The following is an 18927-nucleotide window of genomic DNA, read 5'->3' as shown; positions in this document are numbered from 1 at the left end:
ACTAGGCTTAGATAACTTTCTAACCAAAAATCAGTGCCCTGTGCCCTTTGTTCACAATGTTGACATGACCAGTATGACTGATACACCACCTCCCTCGAACCTACTGGGAGGCTTTTCTCGGTGAATAGTTCAGGCACCATTTACCCTAGAAAAATGAAGACTACTACAACTAGAAAGAATCTTGGTATGTTGGCCACCATCCAGTAAGAGGTTCTTAGACCAACATAACCACCTAACCTTTGAATCCTGGCTGCCTGAAATTTTTGGTTACATTTAAAAATGGTCAAACAAGAGCATACATATAAACTAGCTCCTGTTGTGTACGCGGTGCCTGCTAGAACTTGTGGACAGATGTGATAGAAATGAATTCTGTTAATTATATAATTTTGAACTATTTAATTCAGCTAAAATGACACCAGACCCATTTGATGAATAAAAAGATTGCATGAATAAAAGGAGTCATAAAATTTTAGAAAGAATTGGATAACCTTCTTGCGAACACAAAAACTTTTTCTAGAGAAAATAAACAAATTACTTTTTATAATTCTCAGCTATTGACTTCAGAAGGCCACTTATTCGGATTATAATAAGCAAGCGGAATGTCAAAGAGGTGAAAGGACTCGCTTTCGTTCAATTTACTACAAACATCACCACTTATAAGAAGGTAGTACTGAAGCAGAAGGAAAAAAGAATTCAGAGTTCAGTTCTGCTTTCTGAACATTTTCCCATGTTTTGGTTTTATAAAGGACAACTACCACCCGTCCTTTAGACTTCACTGTGGAAATAATAACTTAGATGAAACAAATGCATACCAGCAAGTAAATAATAGTTGTGTGTGATGTGTGCCTGGAAGAGTATCAGGCCAAATTAAAATTCAGATATCTGATAAGATACCAGGCTTTCATTAGGTGGGGCAAATGAAAAACAATACTATTATTCATTCATTCAACAAATGCTTATTGAATGTTTACCATATGTCAAGTGGTAAGATAGTGAAAAATAAAAGATTTATATATATATAATCTTGCATATATGTAATCAATTATATATAAGATTATATAATATATATAGTACCAGAGATTAATATAAAGAGGAAAAAGGCAGGCAAAAGGACTAGGAAGTGGAGAGGAGTTAAAATTTTACATAAAGTGGTGGTCAAGGTAGACTTCACTGAGAAGATAACATATGAAGAAACACTTGAAGAAGATGCAGGAATTATGAGAGTTTGAGTGTTTGTGGATATGAAGAGATTGAAGATAAAAGAGAAGAAATCAATAATGGAAGAAAGTCTGGGAGGTGAGAAGGGGGTGAATCAAGGGGTGTAGGCAAAGAGGGTGGGCTCAGTAAAGGGGAAAGACAATTCATTTTCAGAGATCAGAGAAAATGACCTAAATATGAGTTAAGAGTAAAAGGGCAATTGTAACTTGTTGACTTTTATACAAAGTTAAGGTCATATTAGCAATCTTAAATCCTGTGGGATGTGATGACATCTAAAGAAATAGTGATAATCATTAGTAGAAAAAAGAAAGGTAAAAATATATAACTTTGAGGCCTGAGTTATAGCATAAGGAAAAACAAGCTTATCTTAGAATAATGCATGGATAGGTTCAGTGTTTAATAAATTATTAGGACAGCTTATAAAGAAAGCACCAAGCAAAATAAGGCCATGACTTTATAACCATGAAAAAAACATAAAACTGCCGGGCGCAGTGGCTTATGCCTGTAATCCCAGCACTTTGGGAGGCCAAGGTCAGGAGATCGAGATCGTCCTGGCCAACACAGTGAAACCCCATCTCTACTAAAAATATGAAAACAAAAAATTAGCCGGGCGTGGTGGCGGGCGCCTGTAGTCCTAGCTACTCGGGAGGCTGAGGCAGGAGAATGGTGAACCTGGGAGGCGGAGCTTGCAGTGAGTAGATCGCGTCACTGCACTCCAGCCTGGGTGACAGAGCAAGACTCTATCTCAAAAAAAAAAACAACAAAAAATAAAAAATATGTAAATAAAACCATCTGAAGGAAATTCAGGAAACTAAAGTTATCCAGCATACACCAGAAATGTATCATCGATAAACACTGGTTTGGATTCCATGGTCCCCAGCAAAGAAAGTAAAAATCAATTCAACTCTGGCATATATTTTTCATTTTCTGACAAAAGAGTGTTTCCAAAATCACTGATATAACCACATTTTTTTCCAGAACTAAGTTTTAGGACAAATTCACCATAAGCCCTTTTATGTTTAAAAGGAATTGGAAATATCACAGATATTTTATCATGATTTTACTAAAACTGGGGAATTGCTACTCAAAATTTTATAAAACAGAGGCTGCACCATCCAATTATGGTGAACAAAGGTGTAGGTCACTTATTCTGTGATGATCTCGCAGTACAAGGATGTTTACTCTTTCAGAAACTTGCTTAACCGACGCCTTAGTGTTTTGTTTGTTTGTTTGTTTTTTAACAAAGAAACTTGCTTAAGTTCTGAATAAAATCTGCCTGAAGTTCATAGCACAAGGCTAAGAGTTATGTTTGGTTGCATTTCAATATTATAAGTGCACTTTTCTGATATCTTTTATAAGGTTCTAAAATAAATGGACAGTAGATATTTGATGTAGTTTGACAGGTAACCAAACAAAAATAAACATACAAAGAAATGTTAGGAAAGAAACCCATTACTGTTATATTTGTGAATGAATGACTCTAGAATGGAAAAGTAGTTTAAACTCTGAGCGAAGACAAAGCATAACAAAAATTCATGAATTTTTAAATTTAGAACACTGCTGCATAAAACATGGAGAAATATTTAAAGTCTGTAACTGAGCCTACAAGAAAAAGAGAAAATTCCCTGGTGCCAGAAATTGCAGATAACTCATTTCTAGAGTGGAAAGTGTATTAACTGATACTAAGATAGATTACTGGATACAAATGTTGACCCCAGTAACCAGGGGGTGGGTTTTAACAATCAAGGAGAACATAAAATATGGTCTGGACCCTTCTAAAGCAGGGATATAAAACTGATATTTCCTTAAGAAAGCAATGATCTAATGAAGGAGTTCCCCTGTGGGTAAGACGAATAGAAAAACTGTCAAATCAGAGTCAAGGAAGTTTGCTCTGCGCTGGACTCTGTTTGGGATAGAGATCCCCTTCCCCAAATGAGAAACCAAAACTTAAAGTTAAGCTTCTTCCAGATGAGGAATCTGAATTTATTCTACCCCTATGGTGAGGGAAGTCCAAGCTGAGACATTAATATTAAAACTGATGCAGGACCCCAGTGAAAAATACCTAGGGTGCCTGGCAGAAGCAAATACAAAACTGCTCTATAAGGTTGTTCTTTTTTTTTTTTTTTTTTTTTTTTTTTTTGTTGAGACAGAGTCTCGCTTTGTTGCCCAGACTGGAGTGCAGTGGCCGGATCTCAGCTCACTGCAAGCTCCGCCTCCCGGGTTCACGCCATTCTCCTGCCTCAGCCTCCCGAGTAGCTGGGACTACAGGCGTCCGCCACCTCGCCCGGCTAGTTTTTGTATTTTTTAGTAGAGACGGGGTTTCACCGTGTTAGCCAGGATGGTCTCGATCTCCTGACCTTGTGATCCGCCCGTCTCGGCCTCCCAAAGTGCTGGGATTACAGGCTTGAGCCACCGCGTAAGGTTGTTCTTTTATCAATGGTCCATGAATTTTACACTCTAGCTAGGTTCACAATAAAAAATGGCAAAGTCACTCAAAATACACAATAAAAACCCAACAAAACATATAAAATTAGATTACAGTCCCTCCCAACACAATAAACAGGAGAATAAGCAACCTCAAGGCCTTGAGTTATAGAAAAACATTTCGGCCGGGCGCGGTGGCTCAAGCCTGTAGTCCCAGCACTTTGGGAGGGCAAGACGGGCGCATCACGAGGTTAGGAGATCGAGACCATTCTGACTAACACGGTGAAACCCCGTCTCTACTAAAAAATACAAAAAACTAGCTGGGCGAGGTGGCGGGCGCCTGTAGTCCCAGCTACTCCGGAGGCTGAGGCAGGAGAATGGCGTAAACCCGGGAGGCGGAGCTTGCAGTGAGCTGAGATCTGGCCACTGCACTCCAGCCTAGGCGACAGATCGAGACTCCGTCTCCGTCTTTTTTTTTTCTTTTTTGAGACAGGATCTCGTTCTGTTGCCCAGGCTGGAGTACAGTGGTGTGATCACTCCTGGGCTCAAGTGATTATCCCATCTTAGCCTCCTGAGTAGTTGGGATTACATGCATAAGCCACCATGCCCAGTCAGAAAATGTTTCTGAAAAATAATTATCTTTCAAGTTATTAAAAAGATTTAAAAAACTAATTTTTTTGAGACGGACTTTTACTCTGTCACCCAGGCTAGTGCAGTGGCGCGTTCTCGGCTCACTTCAACCTCCCGGGTGGAAGCAGTTCTCCTGCCTCAGCCTCCTGAGTAGCTGGGATTACAGGCGAGTGCCACCATGCCCAGCTAATTTTTGCATTTTTAGTAGAGACGGGGTTTCACCATATTGGTCAGGCTGGTCTCAAACTCCTGACCTCATGATCCGCCCACCTCGGCCTCCCAAAGTGCTGGGATTACAGGGGTGAGCCACCGCGCCCGGTGTAATAGTAATTTTTAAAGATAAAAAGATTAAAGAAAAGACAAGAATCAAAATTACAGGATAATGCATAGGAAAGAAAACAGGCAATTTTGATTTTGAAAAACATAAAATTCTAGAAATTAAAAAGTTATTCGAATTGAAAAATTCAATGAACTAGTTATTAGAGTACAAATTATACACACCTGAAGAAAAATAATAATAAAATGGAAGATAGAGAAGAAAAAAAATTTTTTTAAGGTTTATTTATTTATTTTTTCTTTTTTTTAACTTTAAGTTCCGGGACACACGTGCAGAATGTGCAAGTTTGTTACATATGTATATATGTGCCATGGTGGTTTGCTGCACCTAACAACCCGTCATCTAGGTGTTTTGTTTGTTTGTTTGTTATTTTGAGACGGAGTCTGGCTTTGTCAGCCAGGCTGGAGTGCAGTGGCGCGATCTTGGCTCACTGCAAGCTCCGCCTCCTGGGTTCAGGCCATTCTCCTGAGTAGCTGGGACTATAGGCGTCCGCCACCACGCCCGGCTAATTTTTTGTTTTCGTATTTTTAGTAGAGACGGGGTTTCACCGTGTTGGCCATGATGGTCTCGATTCCTGACCTCGCGATCCGCCCGCCTCGGTGTCCCAAAGTTCTGGGATTACAGGTGTGAGCCGCCACGCTCTGCCCCCGTCATCTAGGTTTTAAGCCCCACATGGATTAGGTATTTGTCCTAATATTCTCCCTCCCCTTGCCCCCCACCCCCGAGAAAATTATTTAGAATGCATCATGCAGTGATAAAAGGATGAAAAATACGATTGAGAGGTTCTGAGACATGAAGAATAAACTGATAGGCCTAATATATGTCTGATAGTGGGTTCAAAAAGAATAGTAAGAATGCAAGAGAGCCTATATATAAAACATAATGGCTGATAATTTTCCAAAGATTATGAAAGAGGTAAATTCCCAAATAGAGGAGCACATTGAGAATGGAAAAGAATAAATACAAATAAAATAAGGCTATGTGCAATGGCTCACACCTATAATTCCAGTGCTTTGGGATGCCAAGACAGAAGGATCATTGCTTGAGACCAGGAGTTTGGACAAAGCCTGGGCAATATAGCAAGACTCTGTGTCTACAAAAAAGAAAAATATTAGCTGGGCCATGGTGGTGTGCACCTATAGACCTATATAGTCCTAGCTATTCAGCAGGCTGAGCAGGAGGATTGCCTGAGCCCAGGAATTTGAGGCTGCAGTAAGCTATGCTCATGCCACTGCACTCCAACCTGGTGACAGAGTGAGACCCTGTCTCAAAAAATAAATAAATAAATAAAAATAAAATGAAAGCAAAGTAAATGTGATGTCTGTATGTCCAAACACATTACAGTGATACTACAAAATTCCTACAAAGCCACTGCCCTCCAGCCTGGGCTACTGAGTGAGACTCGTCTCAAAAAAAAAAAAATAATAATAATAATTCCTAAAAAAGAAAGGAACTCTTAAGGAAACCCTGAGAAAATGTGGACATTGCAAAATACCTCAGATATAAAGAAAAATCAGAAAGGCAACCCAGAAGAACAATTTCATTGATAACAGATACATCAGTAGCAACTATAGAAATCAGAAAACAAAGAATAATTATTTCAAGGTGCCAAAGAGGAAAAAAAAAAAAAAACATCAGCATAGAATTCTACATCAGGTGAATCTATCGTTCAAGAATGAAAGAGAAGTAAAAACGTTTCAGACAAGCTGACTGAGGCAGTCTGCATCTTAGACTTTTTCAGAAAGAACTTTCTTAATAGAAAGATAAATGAATTAGGGAAGAGTGGGATGCAAAAAACAATGATGATCAAAGGATTTTTAAATATTGACCTAATAAAACAACAATAAAATGACTAAATTTGGTTTAAAATGAGGTGATCCCTGCTGTCTCCCACAAACAATTTTATTTTTTGAGAATTAGATGAGCTTATTTTAAAGTTTATGTGGAAAAATAAACCAGAATAGTTGGGAAAAAATATGAAATAGAGTAATGAATGGCAACTCTGTCTATAAGCTATTAAATCATTTTATAAAGATAATTAGGGTAATGTGGTATGGGCAGGTAGAAAAACAGACACGTGAAATAATAGAAAGTACAGAAATTGTTGTAACATATATTGAAATTTAGTATATAATAAAGGTCAGACTTAAGTCTTGAAAAAGACAGATTAAGCAATTAGTACATTAGAACAACTGGTAGCTATTAGGGAAAGAAGCAAATGTAATCAGCTGGGTGTGGTGGCTCACGCCTGTAATAGCAGCACTTTGAGAGGCCGAAGTAGGTAGATCACTTGAGGTCAGGAGTTCAAGACCAGCCTGGGCAACATTGTGAAACCCCATCTCTACTAAAAATACAAACTTAGCTGGCCATGGTGGTACATGCCTGTAGTTCCAGCTACTCGGGAGGCTGAGGCATGAGAATCGCTTGAACCCAGGAGGCGGAGACTGCAGTGAGCCAAGATCATGCCACTGCACTCCAGCCTGGGCGACACAGCGAGACTCTGTTACAGAAAAAAAAAAAAATGAAGTAAACTTAATCTCTATCTACCTCAAACCCCACACTAAAATAAAACCTAAGCAGATCAAAGATTTAAATGTAAAAAATTAAACTATGAAAATACTTCAAGAAAATACGGAAGAATATTTATTAAAAATCAAGAAGTGATGAAGGCCTTTCTAAATCTGACCAAAAAAAAATGCGGAAACTATAAAAGAAGCTGTTGCTAAACTTATTACACATAAAATTACGCAAAAATTTCTGCAGGGAAAAAAGCCAAACAGAACCATACACAAAGTTAAAAGACAAATGACAATCTGAGAAAAAAATACTTGCAATTCATATGATAAACCTAAGAAAAAAGCTAACAATTCTATAAAGGAAAGGACATAAGATGTGAAGTGACAGTTCACAAAGAAGGAAATACCAATGGTTCTTAATATATGAACACATAAAAAAAGGTTTTTAACTTAAGTCATAATAAGTGTGAGGGTTAGTTATATGTGTTAACATGACTGACCTAAGGGATGCCAGATAGCTGGTAAAATTATTTCTGGATGGGGCCGAGTGCGGTGGCTCACACCTGTAATCCCAGCAGTTTGGGAGGCTGAGGCTGGCGGATCCACCAGGTCAGGAGTTCAAGAGCAGCCTGGCCAACATAGTGAAACCCCATCTCTATTAAACATACAAAAATTAGCCAGATGTGGTGGTGTGTGCTTGTAGTCCCAGCTACTCGGGAAGTTGAGGCGGGAGAATCGCTGGAACTCGGGAGGGGGAGGTTGCAGTGAGCCGAGACCACGCCATGGCACTCCAGCCTGGGTGACAGAGTGAGACTCTGTCTGAAAAAAACAAAAACCAAAAACAAACAAACAAACAAAAATAGGCCAGGCTTAGTGACTCACGCCTGTAATCCCAGTACTTTGGGAGGCTGAGGCAGGCAGATCACGAGGTCAAGAGATCGAGACCATCCTGGCCAACATGGTGAAACCTCGTCTCTACTAAAAATACAAAAATTAGCTGGGCGTGGTGGTGCACATCTATAGTTCCAGCTACTTGGGAGGCTGAGGCAGGAGAATCACTTGAACCCAGAAGGCAGAGGTTGCAGTGAGCCAAGATCATGCCACTGCACTCCAGCCCCGGTGACAGAGCAAGACTCTATCTCAAAAAAAAAAAAAAAAAAAAAAAAAAAGGAATATCCCAGAAGTGTCTGTGAGAGTATTTCTGGAAGAGATTAACATTTGAATCAGTAAACTGAGTAAAGAATAAATGCCCCCATCGGCCGGGCGCGGTGGCTCACGCCTGTAATCCCAGCACTTTGGGACGCTGAGGCGGGCGGATCACGAGGTCAGGAGTTTGAGAGCAGCATGGCCAACAAGGTGAAACCGTGCCTCTACTAAAACGACAAAAAATTTAGCCGGATGCGGTGGGGGGTGTCTGTAATCCCAGCTACTAGGGAGGCTGAGGCAGGAGAATCACTTGAATCCAGGCAGCAGAAGTTGCAGTGAACTGAGATCGCGCCACTGCACTACAGCCTGGGTGACAGAGTGAGGCTCTGTCTCAATAATAATAATAATAATAATTTGCCCTCACCAAGTATGCAGTCTGCTGAGGACCCTATTGGAATGAAAAGGTAGAGGAAAGACAAATTATTTCTTCTGAACTAGAATATCCATCTTCTGTTGCCCTTGGACATTGGACCACCAACTTTTCTGGTTCTTTAGCTTCTAGATGGCAAGAACTTCTTGGCCTCCATAATTATTGCATGAGCCAATTCCCATAACAAATCTTCTCTTCATCTATCTAGCTATCTTTTTTTTTTTGGTTTCTGTCACCCAGGCTGGAGTGCAGTGGCATGATCTTGGCTCACTGCAACCTCTGCTGCCTGGGTTCAAGTGATTCTCCTGCCTCAGCCTCCCGAGGAGCTGGGATTACAGACGCCTGCCACTGCACCTGGCTAATTTTTGTATTTTTAGTAGAGACAGGGTTTCACCATCTTGGCCAGGCTGATCTTGAACTCCTGACCTCGTGATCCCCCTGCCTCAGCCTCCCAAAGTGCTGGGATTACAGGCATGAGCCACGGTGCCTGGCCTATCTATCTATCTATCTATCTATCTATCTATCTATCTATCTATCTATCTATCTCCTATTGATTCTGTTTATCCAGAAAACCCTAATACGATAAGAGAAATGCAACTTAAAACTTCAATAAGATGAATTCTTTACCTATCTGATTTGCAAACAACAAATGTTTCTAATCATTGGCAAGGATATAGAGAAATCTTTTTTAAAGCAATTTCTTGCAAAAATGTATTCAGTGAGTTTGTAGAGTGACTAGATAGGGAAATGCTAGTTGTTGCGTCAAATAAATTTCATCATTTCATTTACTTAATACAACAGAATTTTTTTTTCTTGCACATACAATAATCCATGCAGGATTTCCTAGTGGTGAGAGCAGATAAGGAAAGAGGAAAAGGTAGGGATGGAGGTCTGATCCAGGAAGTCATTTAGGGACCTATAGGTTGATGGTGACTCTGTCCTCTTCAACATGTGGCTTTCAAGGTTGCCCTGAGTATCAACATCCACCAATAAAAGCAGAAAAAGTATGGAGAGGGGTACATGGGAAGTTTTAATGAGGCAGACTATAAGAAGATAATGAAATAAATTTGGAGAATTGGTTGAAATTGAAACATACATGCCCTTTGATGCAGGCCCTTTAAGGAATTTATGCTACAAATATACATATAATGTGCAGAATGAGGTGTATACAAATGTATTCACTAAAATATTGGTTTTAGGCTGAATACTGTGGCTCACACTTGTAATCCCAGCGCTTTGGGAAGCCAGGGGCAGGGGGGATCCCCTGAGGTCAGGAGTTCGAGGCCAGCCTGGCCAACATGGTGAAACCCTGTCTCTACTAAAAATACAAAAATTAGCTGGATGTGGTGGCACATGCCTATAATCCCAGTTACTTGGGAGGCTGAGGTGGGAGAATCGCTTGAACCCGGGAGGTGGAGGTTGCGGTGAGCCGAGATCAGGTCACTGCCCTCCAGCTTGGGTGACAGAGTGAGACTCTGTCCCCAAAAAAAAAAATTGTTTTTAATAGCAAAGACATTAAACAACATAACTATCTGTAGTAGGTGATTGATTAAATATATTATGCTACATGCATACAATGGCCATTTTAAGAATTTTAAAACCATCGTATTACGGTAAATGTTTATATAAATTATAAAGAATTATAGCTATATATGTACTGATAGGAAATAATCTCCAAGAAATATTTTTAGATGAAAAAGCATGTAGAACAGTGTGGGTCTTATGCTGCTATACCTTATATGAGAAAGGAAAAAATACATACAGACACCTGTATGTGTTTGTATATGCATATATTGCCTTTGGTGGGATATTCAAGAAGCTGGTACTAATGGTTGCCTCTGAGAAGGTGATCTTGGAAACAAGGGACAGAGATGGGAAGAAGCCTTTCCATTGTATACCTTTTTGTAGCTTTCAAAAATTTTTTTCTTTTTTTTTACTGTGTGCAGCCTAGTCAAAACATAAAATATTTTAAAATAAATTAAAATATCAGAGAACAATAATATGGAAGATGATGGGAATTAGGCAGAAAAAGCATGATGAGAATTAGTCAAAAAGAGGGTAAACACATTTTAAACGAGCTATTTTAAAGACAGGATAACATTTTACGTTTTTATTTTATTTTATTTTATTTTATTTTGAGACCGAGTTTTGCTTTTGTTTCCCAGCCTGGAGTGCAGTGGCATGATCTCAGCTCACTGCAACCTCTGCCTCCTGTGTTCAAGCAATTCTCCTGCCTCAGCCTCCCAAGTATCTGGGATTACAGGTGCCCGCCACCACACCCGGCTAATGTTTGGTATTTTTAGTAGAGACAGAGTTTCTTCATGTTGGTCAGGCTGGTCTCAAATCCCTGACCTTAGGTGATCCACCCGCCTCGGCCTCCCACAAGTGCTGGGATTACAGGCATGAGTCACTGCTCCCAGGACAACATTTTAAGGTAATCACTAAAAGAATAGGTATAGACAGGGTGTGGTGGTTCAAGCCTGTAATCCTAGCACTTTGGGGTGGCGACACGGGCAGATCACTTGAGCTCAGGAGTTCAAGACCAACCTGGGCAACATGGCAAAACCTCGTCTCCACAAAAAATACAAAAATTAGCAGGACACGGTGGTGAATCCCTGTAGTCCCAGCTACTAGGGAGGTTGAGGTGGGAGGATCACCTGAGCTCGGGAAGTCAAGGCTGCAGTAAGCCGAGATCAAGCCACTGCACTCCAGCCTGGGCTACTGGAGTGAGACCCTGTCTCAGAAGAAAAAAAAAATAGGTAACAAATGTATAGTAATTTTAGGGTGGGTGCGGTGGCTCACACCTGCAATCCCAGCACTTTGGGAGGCCAAGGCGGGCAGATCACTTGAGGTCAGGAGTTTGAGACCAGCCTGGCCAACATGGTGAAACTCCGTCTCTACTAAAAATACAAAAGTTAGCCAGGAGTCATGGTGCGCACCTGTAATCCCAGCTGCTTGGGAGGCTGAGGCTGGAGAAGCACTTGAACCTGGGAGGCAGAGGTTGCAGTGAGTGGAGATTATGCCACTGCACTCCAGCCTGGGTGACAGAGCGAGACCCCATATCCAAAAAAAAAAAAGTATAAAAATTCTAAAATAGAGGAAGGGTAAAGAAAAGTTAATGATTTCAACAGAAGGCAAAAAGGAAGAAACAAAAAGCAAAGGTAAGACTGGTAGTAATAAATTCAAATACATCAGAAATCACAATGAATGTGAACTTATTAAACTCACAAGTAAAAGACAGGATAATTTCAGATAGGCCTCTTTAGATTAACCAACCAGCCAACCACCAAAGATATGAGAAAGGTCATGTTGGATTAGACCATTCGGTCGCAACCAAACTGGCCCAGAAGAAACCATTCAGCCAACTCACAGAATCATAACAAACAATACATGGTTTTTTTTGTTGTTTTTGCATGGTTTGTTATGCAACAAAAATGAACTGATAGAGTTGGGAAATTAAAAATTATTTTAAGGCCGGGCGCGGTGGCTCAAGCCTGTAATCCCAGCACTTTGGGAGGCCGAGACGGGCGGATCACGAGGTCAGGAGATCGAGACCATCCTGGCTAACACGGTGAAACCCTGTCTCTACTAAAAATACAAAAAACTAGCCGGGCGAGGTGGCAGCGCCTGTAGTCCCAGGTACTCGGGAGGCTGAGACAGGAGAATGGCGTAAACCCGGGAGGCGGAGCTTGCAGTGAGCTAAGATCCGGCCACTGCACTCCAGCCCAGGCAACAGAGCCAGACTCCGTCTCAAAAAAAAAAAAAAAAAAAAAAATTATTTAAAAATACTTTTAATAGTTTTATGCCACTAAATTTGAAAATCTTTAAAAAAAAGATAATGTTCTAGAAAAATATTAATTCCAGAAACAGACTCAAAAAGAAAAATATGAATGAAAATACAATCATTAATCTAAAATCCTCATTTAAAGTACTAGGTTTAGTGTTTTATAGGAGATTTTTAAAAAGCCAAACTTCAAATAACAATTAATCTTCCAGAGAATTAAAAAGGAGGGAGAAGACACAAATTGGTATAACTGGTATAACTTCGATACAAAATTACACAAAGACAGCATGGAGAAAGAAAAACTAAAGGTCAATACTGCTAATAAACATTTATGTAAAATCTCTAAACAAAATGTTAGGAAATAAAATTAAGCAGGTAAATACATCTATAGAAAACATACATACATGTGTGTGTATATATATGTTTATAGATGTATCATGATCAAGTAGGCTTTATAGTAGAAATGCAAAACAGGTTTAACAATGAGAAAATCCTTAATATAACTCATTATTCTCATTAAGAGATTTAAAAACCAAAGCTATATTAACGTCTCAATAGGTGCAGAAAACGTAAACAGACGATAAACCCCTTGGAAGACTAGAAATAGACAGAAACTCCCTAATGTGAAGGAGAATATTGTGAAATTTATTTGATTTTTAGCTTTCGGTTTCCTTCCTGCATTTGCATTTTCTCTTCTCTATCACTGGAGGGCTGGAGGGCTGACAACCACATTTCCCATGTTCTCTTGCTGTGGTTTGGTTCAATTCTGCCAGTAGGAGACAATGGTGGGGATTTAAAAGGTGGCAAAGGGAGAGAACCCATTTGTTTTCTTCTGCAGCAGCCTCCAGCAGCAGAAATAGCTGTACTGCAGCGGCTCAGAAGCACAGCCTTCCTGGGTTTGGAGTACCACCATTTTTCACTTTTTTGCCCCTCTGCCATTTCAATAATTTTGTAATTAGTTCCCTGAGCTAACTTTCCTGTTTGAAATACTTAAGTGGTTTCCATTTTCAAAAATTGGTTAATAATTGAAATAGGTATCCAGTAAACTGCAACAAACATCATCATGAGTGGTGAAACAGTAGAAAAATTTCCCTTGAAGACAAGTACAGAACAAAGATGCCTGCCCTTAATGCTTTCCAGTGAACATTGTACTGGAAGCCTTAGATTCGGCAATAGGATAAGTCCAAAGGAAATTACACGAAGTTAAAAGGAGGCGACAGAATTGTCATTAGAAAAAATAGGATGTTCAGCAACTTTCTAGTGCTTCTGGGTACTAGATCATTAAATAAAATCAATAGCATGCTTATAAATGATATTGGAAAGATTTTATTTCTTAAATGAAAAGAAAGGATATTCAAAGAAAACATGGTAAAATGATAGTGTTAAACCTTGGCTCTGTGTACATAGATAGATACCTGTTACAGTTTTCTTTCTTCTTTTTTTGAGGCAAGATCTTGCTCTGTCACCCAGGCTGGAGTGCAGTGGCGTGATCTTGACTCACTGCAACCTCTATCTCCCAGGCTCAAGTGATCTTCCTACCTCAGCTACTTGAGTAGCTAGGGCTACAGGCTTGTGCCACCATGCCTGGCTAAATTTTGTATTCTTAATAGAGATGAGGTTTCCCCATGTTGCCTAGGCTGGTCTCAAACTCCGGGGCTCAAGAGATCCACCCACCTTGGCCTCCCAAAGTGCTGGGATTATAGGCATGAACCACCATGCCCGGCCTTTCTCTCTTCTTTATTTAAAAACAAACAAACAAACAAACAACTTTAGGTCAGAGCTCCAAGTTTTCTTAAATTGCTAAAAAAACAATTACAGAGTGAATTAGCCAGGTGCAGTGGCACGTGCCCATAGTCTCAACTACTTAGGAGACAGGAGAATTGCTTGAGCCCAGGAGTTCAAGACCATCTCAGGCAACACAGTGAGACTCCCCTCTCAATTAAAATAATAATAATAATAACAACAAAAATAAAATTACATAGTAAATTAAATTACAGGCTACAGGAAGAAATTGTATAGGGTTAATTAATGTTCAGTTTATATGGGCTGGGTACAGCAGCCTATAATCCTAGGACTTTGGGAGGCCAGGGTGGGAGGATCGCTCAAGTCCATGAGTTTGAGACCAGTTCTGGACAACAGAACCCTGTCTCTACAAACACACACACACACACACACACACACACACACATGCACACACACCCCAAAAGGTAATTATAATTCCATGTAGTTTTTTACATTTCTAGGAATGAGAGCCTGGTTCTCTCCATGAGAATGAGTTGATTTTGCTCCACATAGACAGTAGCATTCTGGGACTTCAGAAACTTCAGGACATACTTCTGAAAGAACCTCAGGATTGTATTAGTCTGCTCCAGCTGCCACAACAAAATACCACACACTGGATGGCTTAAATAGCAGAAGTTAATTTTCTCAGAGCTCTAGAAGCTAGAAGTCCAAGATTAAGGTTCTAGCCAATATAGTTTCTGGTGAGAGCTGTCTTCCTGGCTTGCAGACTGCTGCCTTCCTGCTGTGTCCTCACATGGCCTTGCTTGGTGCATGTGCTCAAGCGAGCAAGTTAGCAAACTCTCTGTTGTCTCTTCTTATAAAGTCATCCTTATGGTCACATAACCTCAATCACTTCCTCAGCAGCCCCTTACCAAATACAGCCACACTGGGAATTAGAGCCTCAATGTGTGAATTTGAGGGGGACACAAACATTCTGTCCATGATGAGGATATACACCCTAAAAGAGGGTAAGGAGCTAAGGCTGCTGGTATTTGCATTATAGGAAAAATTGATGTATTCTTAACTACTTTTAGAGTCATGTGTCTTATATTGCAGGGAACAGAGCCTTGAGTAACTCACATAAAGGATATAAATCTCACAGAAGTCAAAGACTGAAGCCAGTATTCCAATGGACTTCACAGGAAATGGAAAACTATCAGGACCAGAGTTCCTCTGTGTTTAATCTTCATTCTCTCTCTCACTCTGTCTCTCTTTCTTTCTTGAGACAAGGTCTCGCTCTGTTGTTCAGGCTGGAGTGCAATGGTGCAATCTCAGCTTACTGCAACCTGCACCTCCCAGGTTCAAGCAATTCTCATGTCTCAGCCTCCCAAGTAGCTGGGATTACAGGTGCGCACCACCACGCCTGGCAATTTTTTGTATTTTTAGTAGAGACAGAGTTTCACCATGGTCACTACTAACCATGGACACTGGTCTCTAACTCCTGACCTCAAGTGATCCACCTGCCTTGGCCTCCCAAAGTGCTGGAATTACAGGCATGAGCCACTACGCCCAGTCCCCAGATGATTTTTGTATTTTTTTGTAGATATAGGATTTTGCCATGTTGCCCAGGCAAGTCTCAAACTCCTGAACTCAAGTGTTCTGCCCACGTTGGCCTCCCACAGTGCTCGGATTACAGGCGTGAGCCACTGCAGCCAGCCACATTTCCTTTTTCAAACTTCTTTGTATCACCTCCAATTCTAGAATTCTGGAAATTATTTAACTATCCCATATTTGAAAGCCACTGGATTTCAGTAACGCAAATAAACAGAACTTTTCACTTTTATACTTGGTAAGAAATGTTGCCAAAGGATACTTAAATATAAGTCAAAAATAAAATAAAATTCTATAAATTAATGTTCAATTTTAGTTTTATAAAACAAATCCACTCAATCTGACATTGAATCATGATCTACCAAATACAGAATTTATTTATTTATTAGTTTGTATTTTAGTAGAGATGGGGTTTCACCATGTTGGCCAGGGCGGTCTAGAACTCCTGACCTCAAGTGATCCACCCGCCTCAGCCTCCCAAAGTGCTGAGATTACAGGCGTGAGCCACTGCACACGGCCAACAATATACATAATTGAGATTTAAGAGATGTAAAGTCTTTCTTCTTTATAAGACTGCATCTTGTAATAATTATTATTATTATTTTAGAGACAGGGCTTTATACTCTGTCTCCTAGGCTGCTGGCGTGCATGGGCATGATCATGGCTTACTGTAAACTTGAACTCCTGGGTTCAAGTGATCCTCCCAATTTGGCCTCCCAAAGTGCTAAGATTACAGGCGTGAGTCATCACCCAGCCTTGTAATTTCTTTTAAAATGTCATGAATATTAACAATGCGATGGTGTTCCCTCTGGACTGGCCAGCTGCTAAACTGAGCAAGTCGTCAGTCTTCTTTATTTTATATTTATGCCTAACTATATATAGCTAGAATCATGTTAGTAACTCAGATAAGCTCTAAAATAGTCTTACTTAGTAATTGCATGAGTTAGGGTTTGATCAGGGAAGCAAACCAGTAAGAGCATTTATTTGGTAAGTAGAGGCAGTTGTGGTAGCTTTCATTTGGCCTTTCTACTATAATAACCTTCACTCCAAGAGTAAGGAAACCAATGCAGGGGTACTGCTAGCTTCTGAGTAAGTATATTCCAACTACACATGCCAGAATTGGAAAAATCACCACAGGGTGAGTTCAACAACCTACTCTACTTGCTTTGAAGCCGATCATAGCCAAAACTTCAATAATCACCTGACCTTCATTCATATGCCCCTATTCTGGCTGGTGGACCATAGCAGTGATTTGGCCCTCTAGGAATTAGTGCCAGTTTAAAGCCAGTGTTCTGTAATCTCTACAAAGTTTGGCTATTCCACCTTCCCCAGTGCATATCACCCTGGTAAATGAATGACTGCAGGCCCCTTTAGGGAAGGTGAGGAGGGAGATTTATGACATAAACTTTTGGCTGTGTATCAGGATTGTTCCTTCAGGAACTTGGCCTCCTCTTTATTCAAGGGTCTCCAAATTTGTGAATTGGTTCAAGTGTAGAAATTGGTTAAAGGGCCAAGACTGTTGTGTAATTAAAGTCAGACTTCTGCTTATCAAACCTAGAGCTTTCCTGCTTATTCAAATCATACTACATATAAATGATACTAAATTGCTATACTAAAGTGAGATTTCAGTAGACTGTCCACCTAATTCAGACTTGAGACAACCATGAGCAATTAGCTAACAACAAAAATTTCTGCAAGTCAATCCTTTCTGGCTACTACTTCGCTTCGCCACCAGTTGTGTCAACCATACCCATCTTATCTTTGGCAATTAAACAGGGCCAGTTGATCCTTGCTACCCCAGGACCTATTATCCTTTGGTTCCAGGTTTCAGTGAACAGTCAAGGAAATGGTTAAAGCCACTTTCAGTTTCTTGAGCTAACACATCAAATCAAGAATCTCTGCTTCATGTACCCATATCAATAAATTTGACCTGATCCTATTTTAAATTCCTTCCACCCTGATCCAACACTCTTGGGAGACCAAACATGCTCCACACATTTTTATCTATCACAGTTGGTAAGATCTTACTTTTTTTTTTTTTTTTTTTGGTGTATTTAGCTCCTTCTCATAGGTGACACTTGGTAACTGACCTCCTGAGGCCCTCTGGGATTTAAATCTGGTTGTAGGTCTAGAAACAATGAGAGATGGCAGGGATAGGTCCTGAGGAGGATTTGTCTCTTACAAAGTCACTCTCTCAGGTTCTTCATCCAAGGGGAGACTGACTTTCTCAGGCAGGGAAGAAGGGCAAGCAAAGGAGCCTTGGCAGAACATAGAGGTCAATGACCAAGCTTCATTCAAATCTTTCTATAGACTCCTCATACCACTTTCCAAAGTCCCACTTCTTCCCAATCAATGTTGTACTTGAACAAAAGTGATCCTGTGGGGTTGTAAATTCAAATTGCCTTGTAATTCAATCACCCACAAGATTAGCCTCTGTGTTTGTTTTGCAGAAACCTTGACCTTGCTACTGCATGAGACAGTTTCTTTTAGGACAGTCATAAACAAATATGTAGTTCTGAATGTCCCTATAACTTGCTGGCTTGTGGGTACACATAAAGTCACCTTAATATTTAGGCCAGAAATTCTATTAGTTTGAAAGCTCTCACACAAATAACTGTAAAACTCTAGACCTCTTTCAAGGTTCTCTCCTATGCACACCTCTTCAGGGTTTTTAGAGGTTGTTACATAGTGTCATCAATCAAGAGAAGCCACAGTGTGTGATATTCCTTTGCTTTGCTCTGGGCTTCCCCTGGCTCTGTGCCACCACTTCAATTTCAACCAGGCTGCTGCTCTCCTCTGAGCTTGGCTCAGGGCTCCACCTAAGCCAGTGTTCACACAGCGGCCACTGCTTACCCTCTCTGCCTGCCATAGCTGCTTCATGTGGTCCCCCATTCCCTGTCCTCCAGTCTGCTGCTTCTGCCTCTAGGTCCCCTGCTAGGCACCCCCACATGGGCTGCTGCTGGCCCGATGCCTTCACTCTACCCAGATCTGGTTCTGCTTGTCCTGCTCCCATGTCCTACTCCCTTGCCTGACCTTCCGCTTTGGCTCCTGCATCTGCTGTGGTCACCCTTTTCTCTGGGGTCATTCAGCACACTTCAGTCTTAAAAGA

Source organism: Macaca mulatta, chromosome 6, assembly GCF_049350105.2.
Source record: "Macaca mulatta isolate MMU2019108-1 chromosome 6, T2T-MMU8v2.0, whole genome shotgun sequence".
Taxonomy (NCBI): Eukaryota; Metazoa; Chordata; class Mammalia; order Primates; family Cercopithecidae; genus Macaca; species Macaca mulatta.
Note: the sequence above shows the minus strand (reverse complement) of the source record.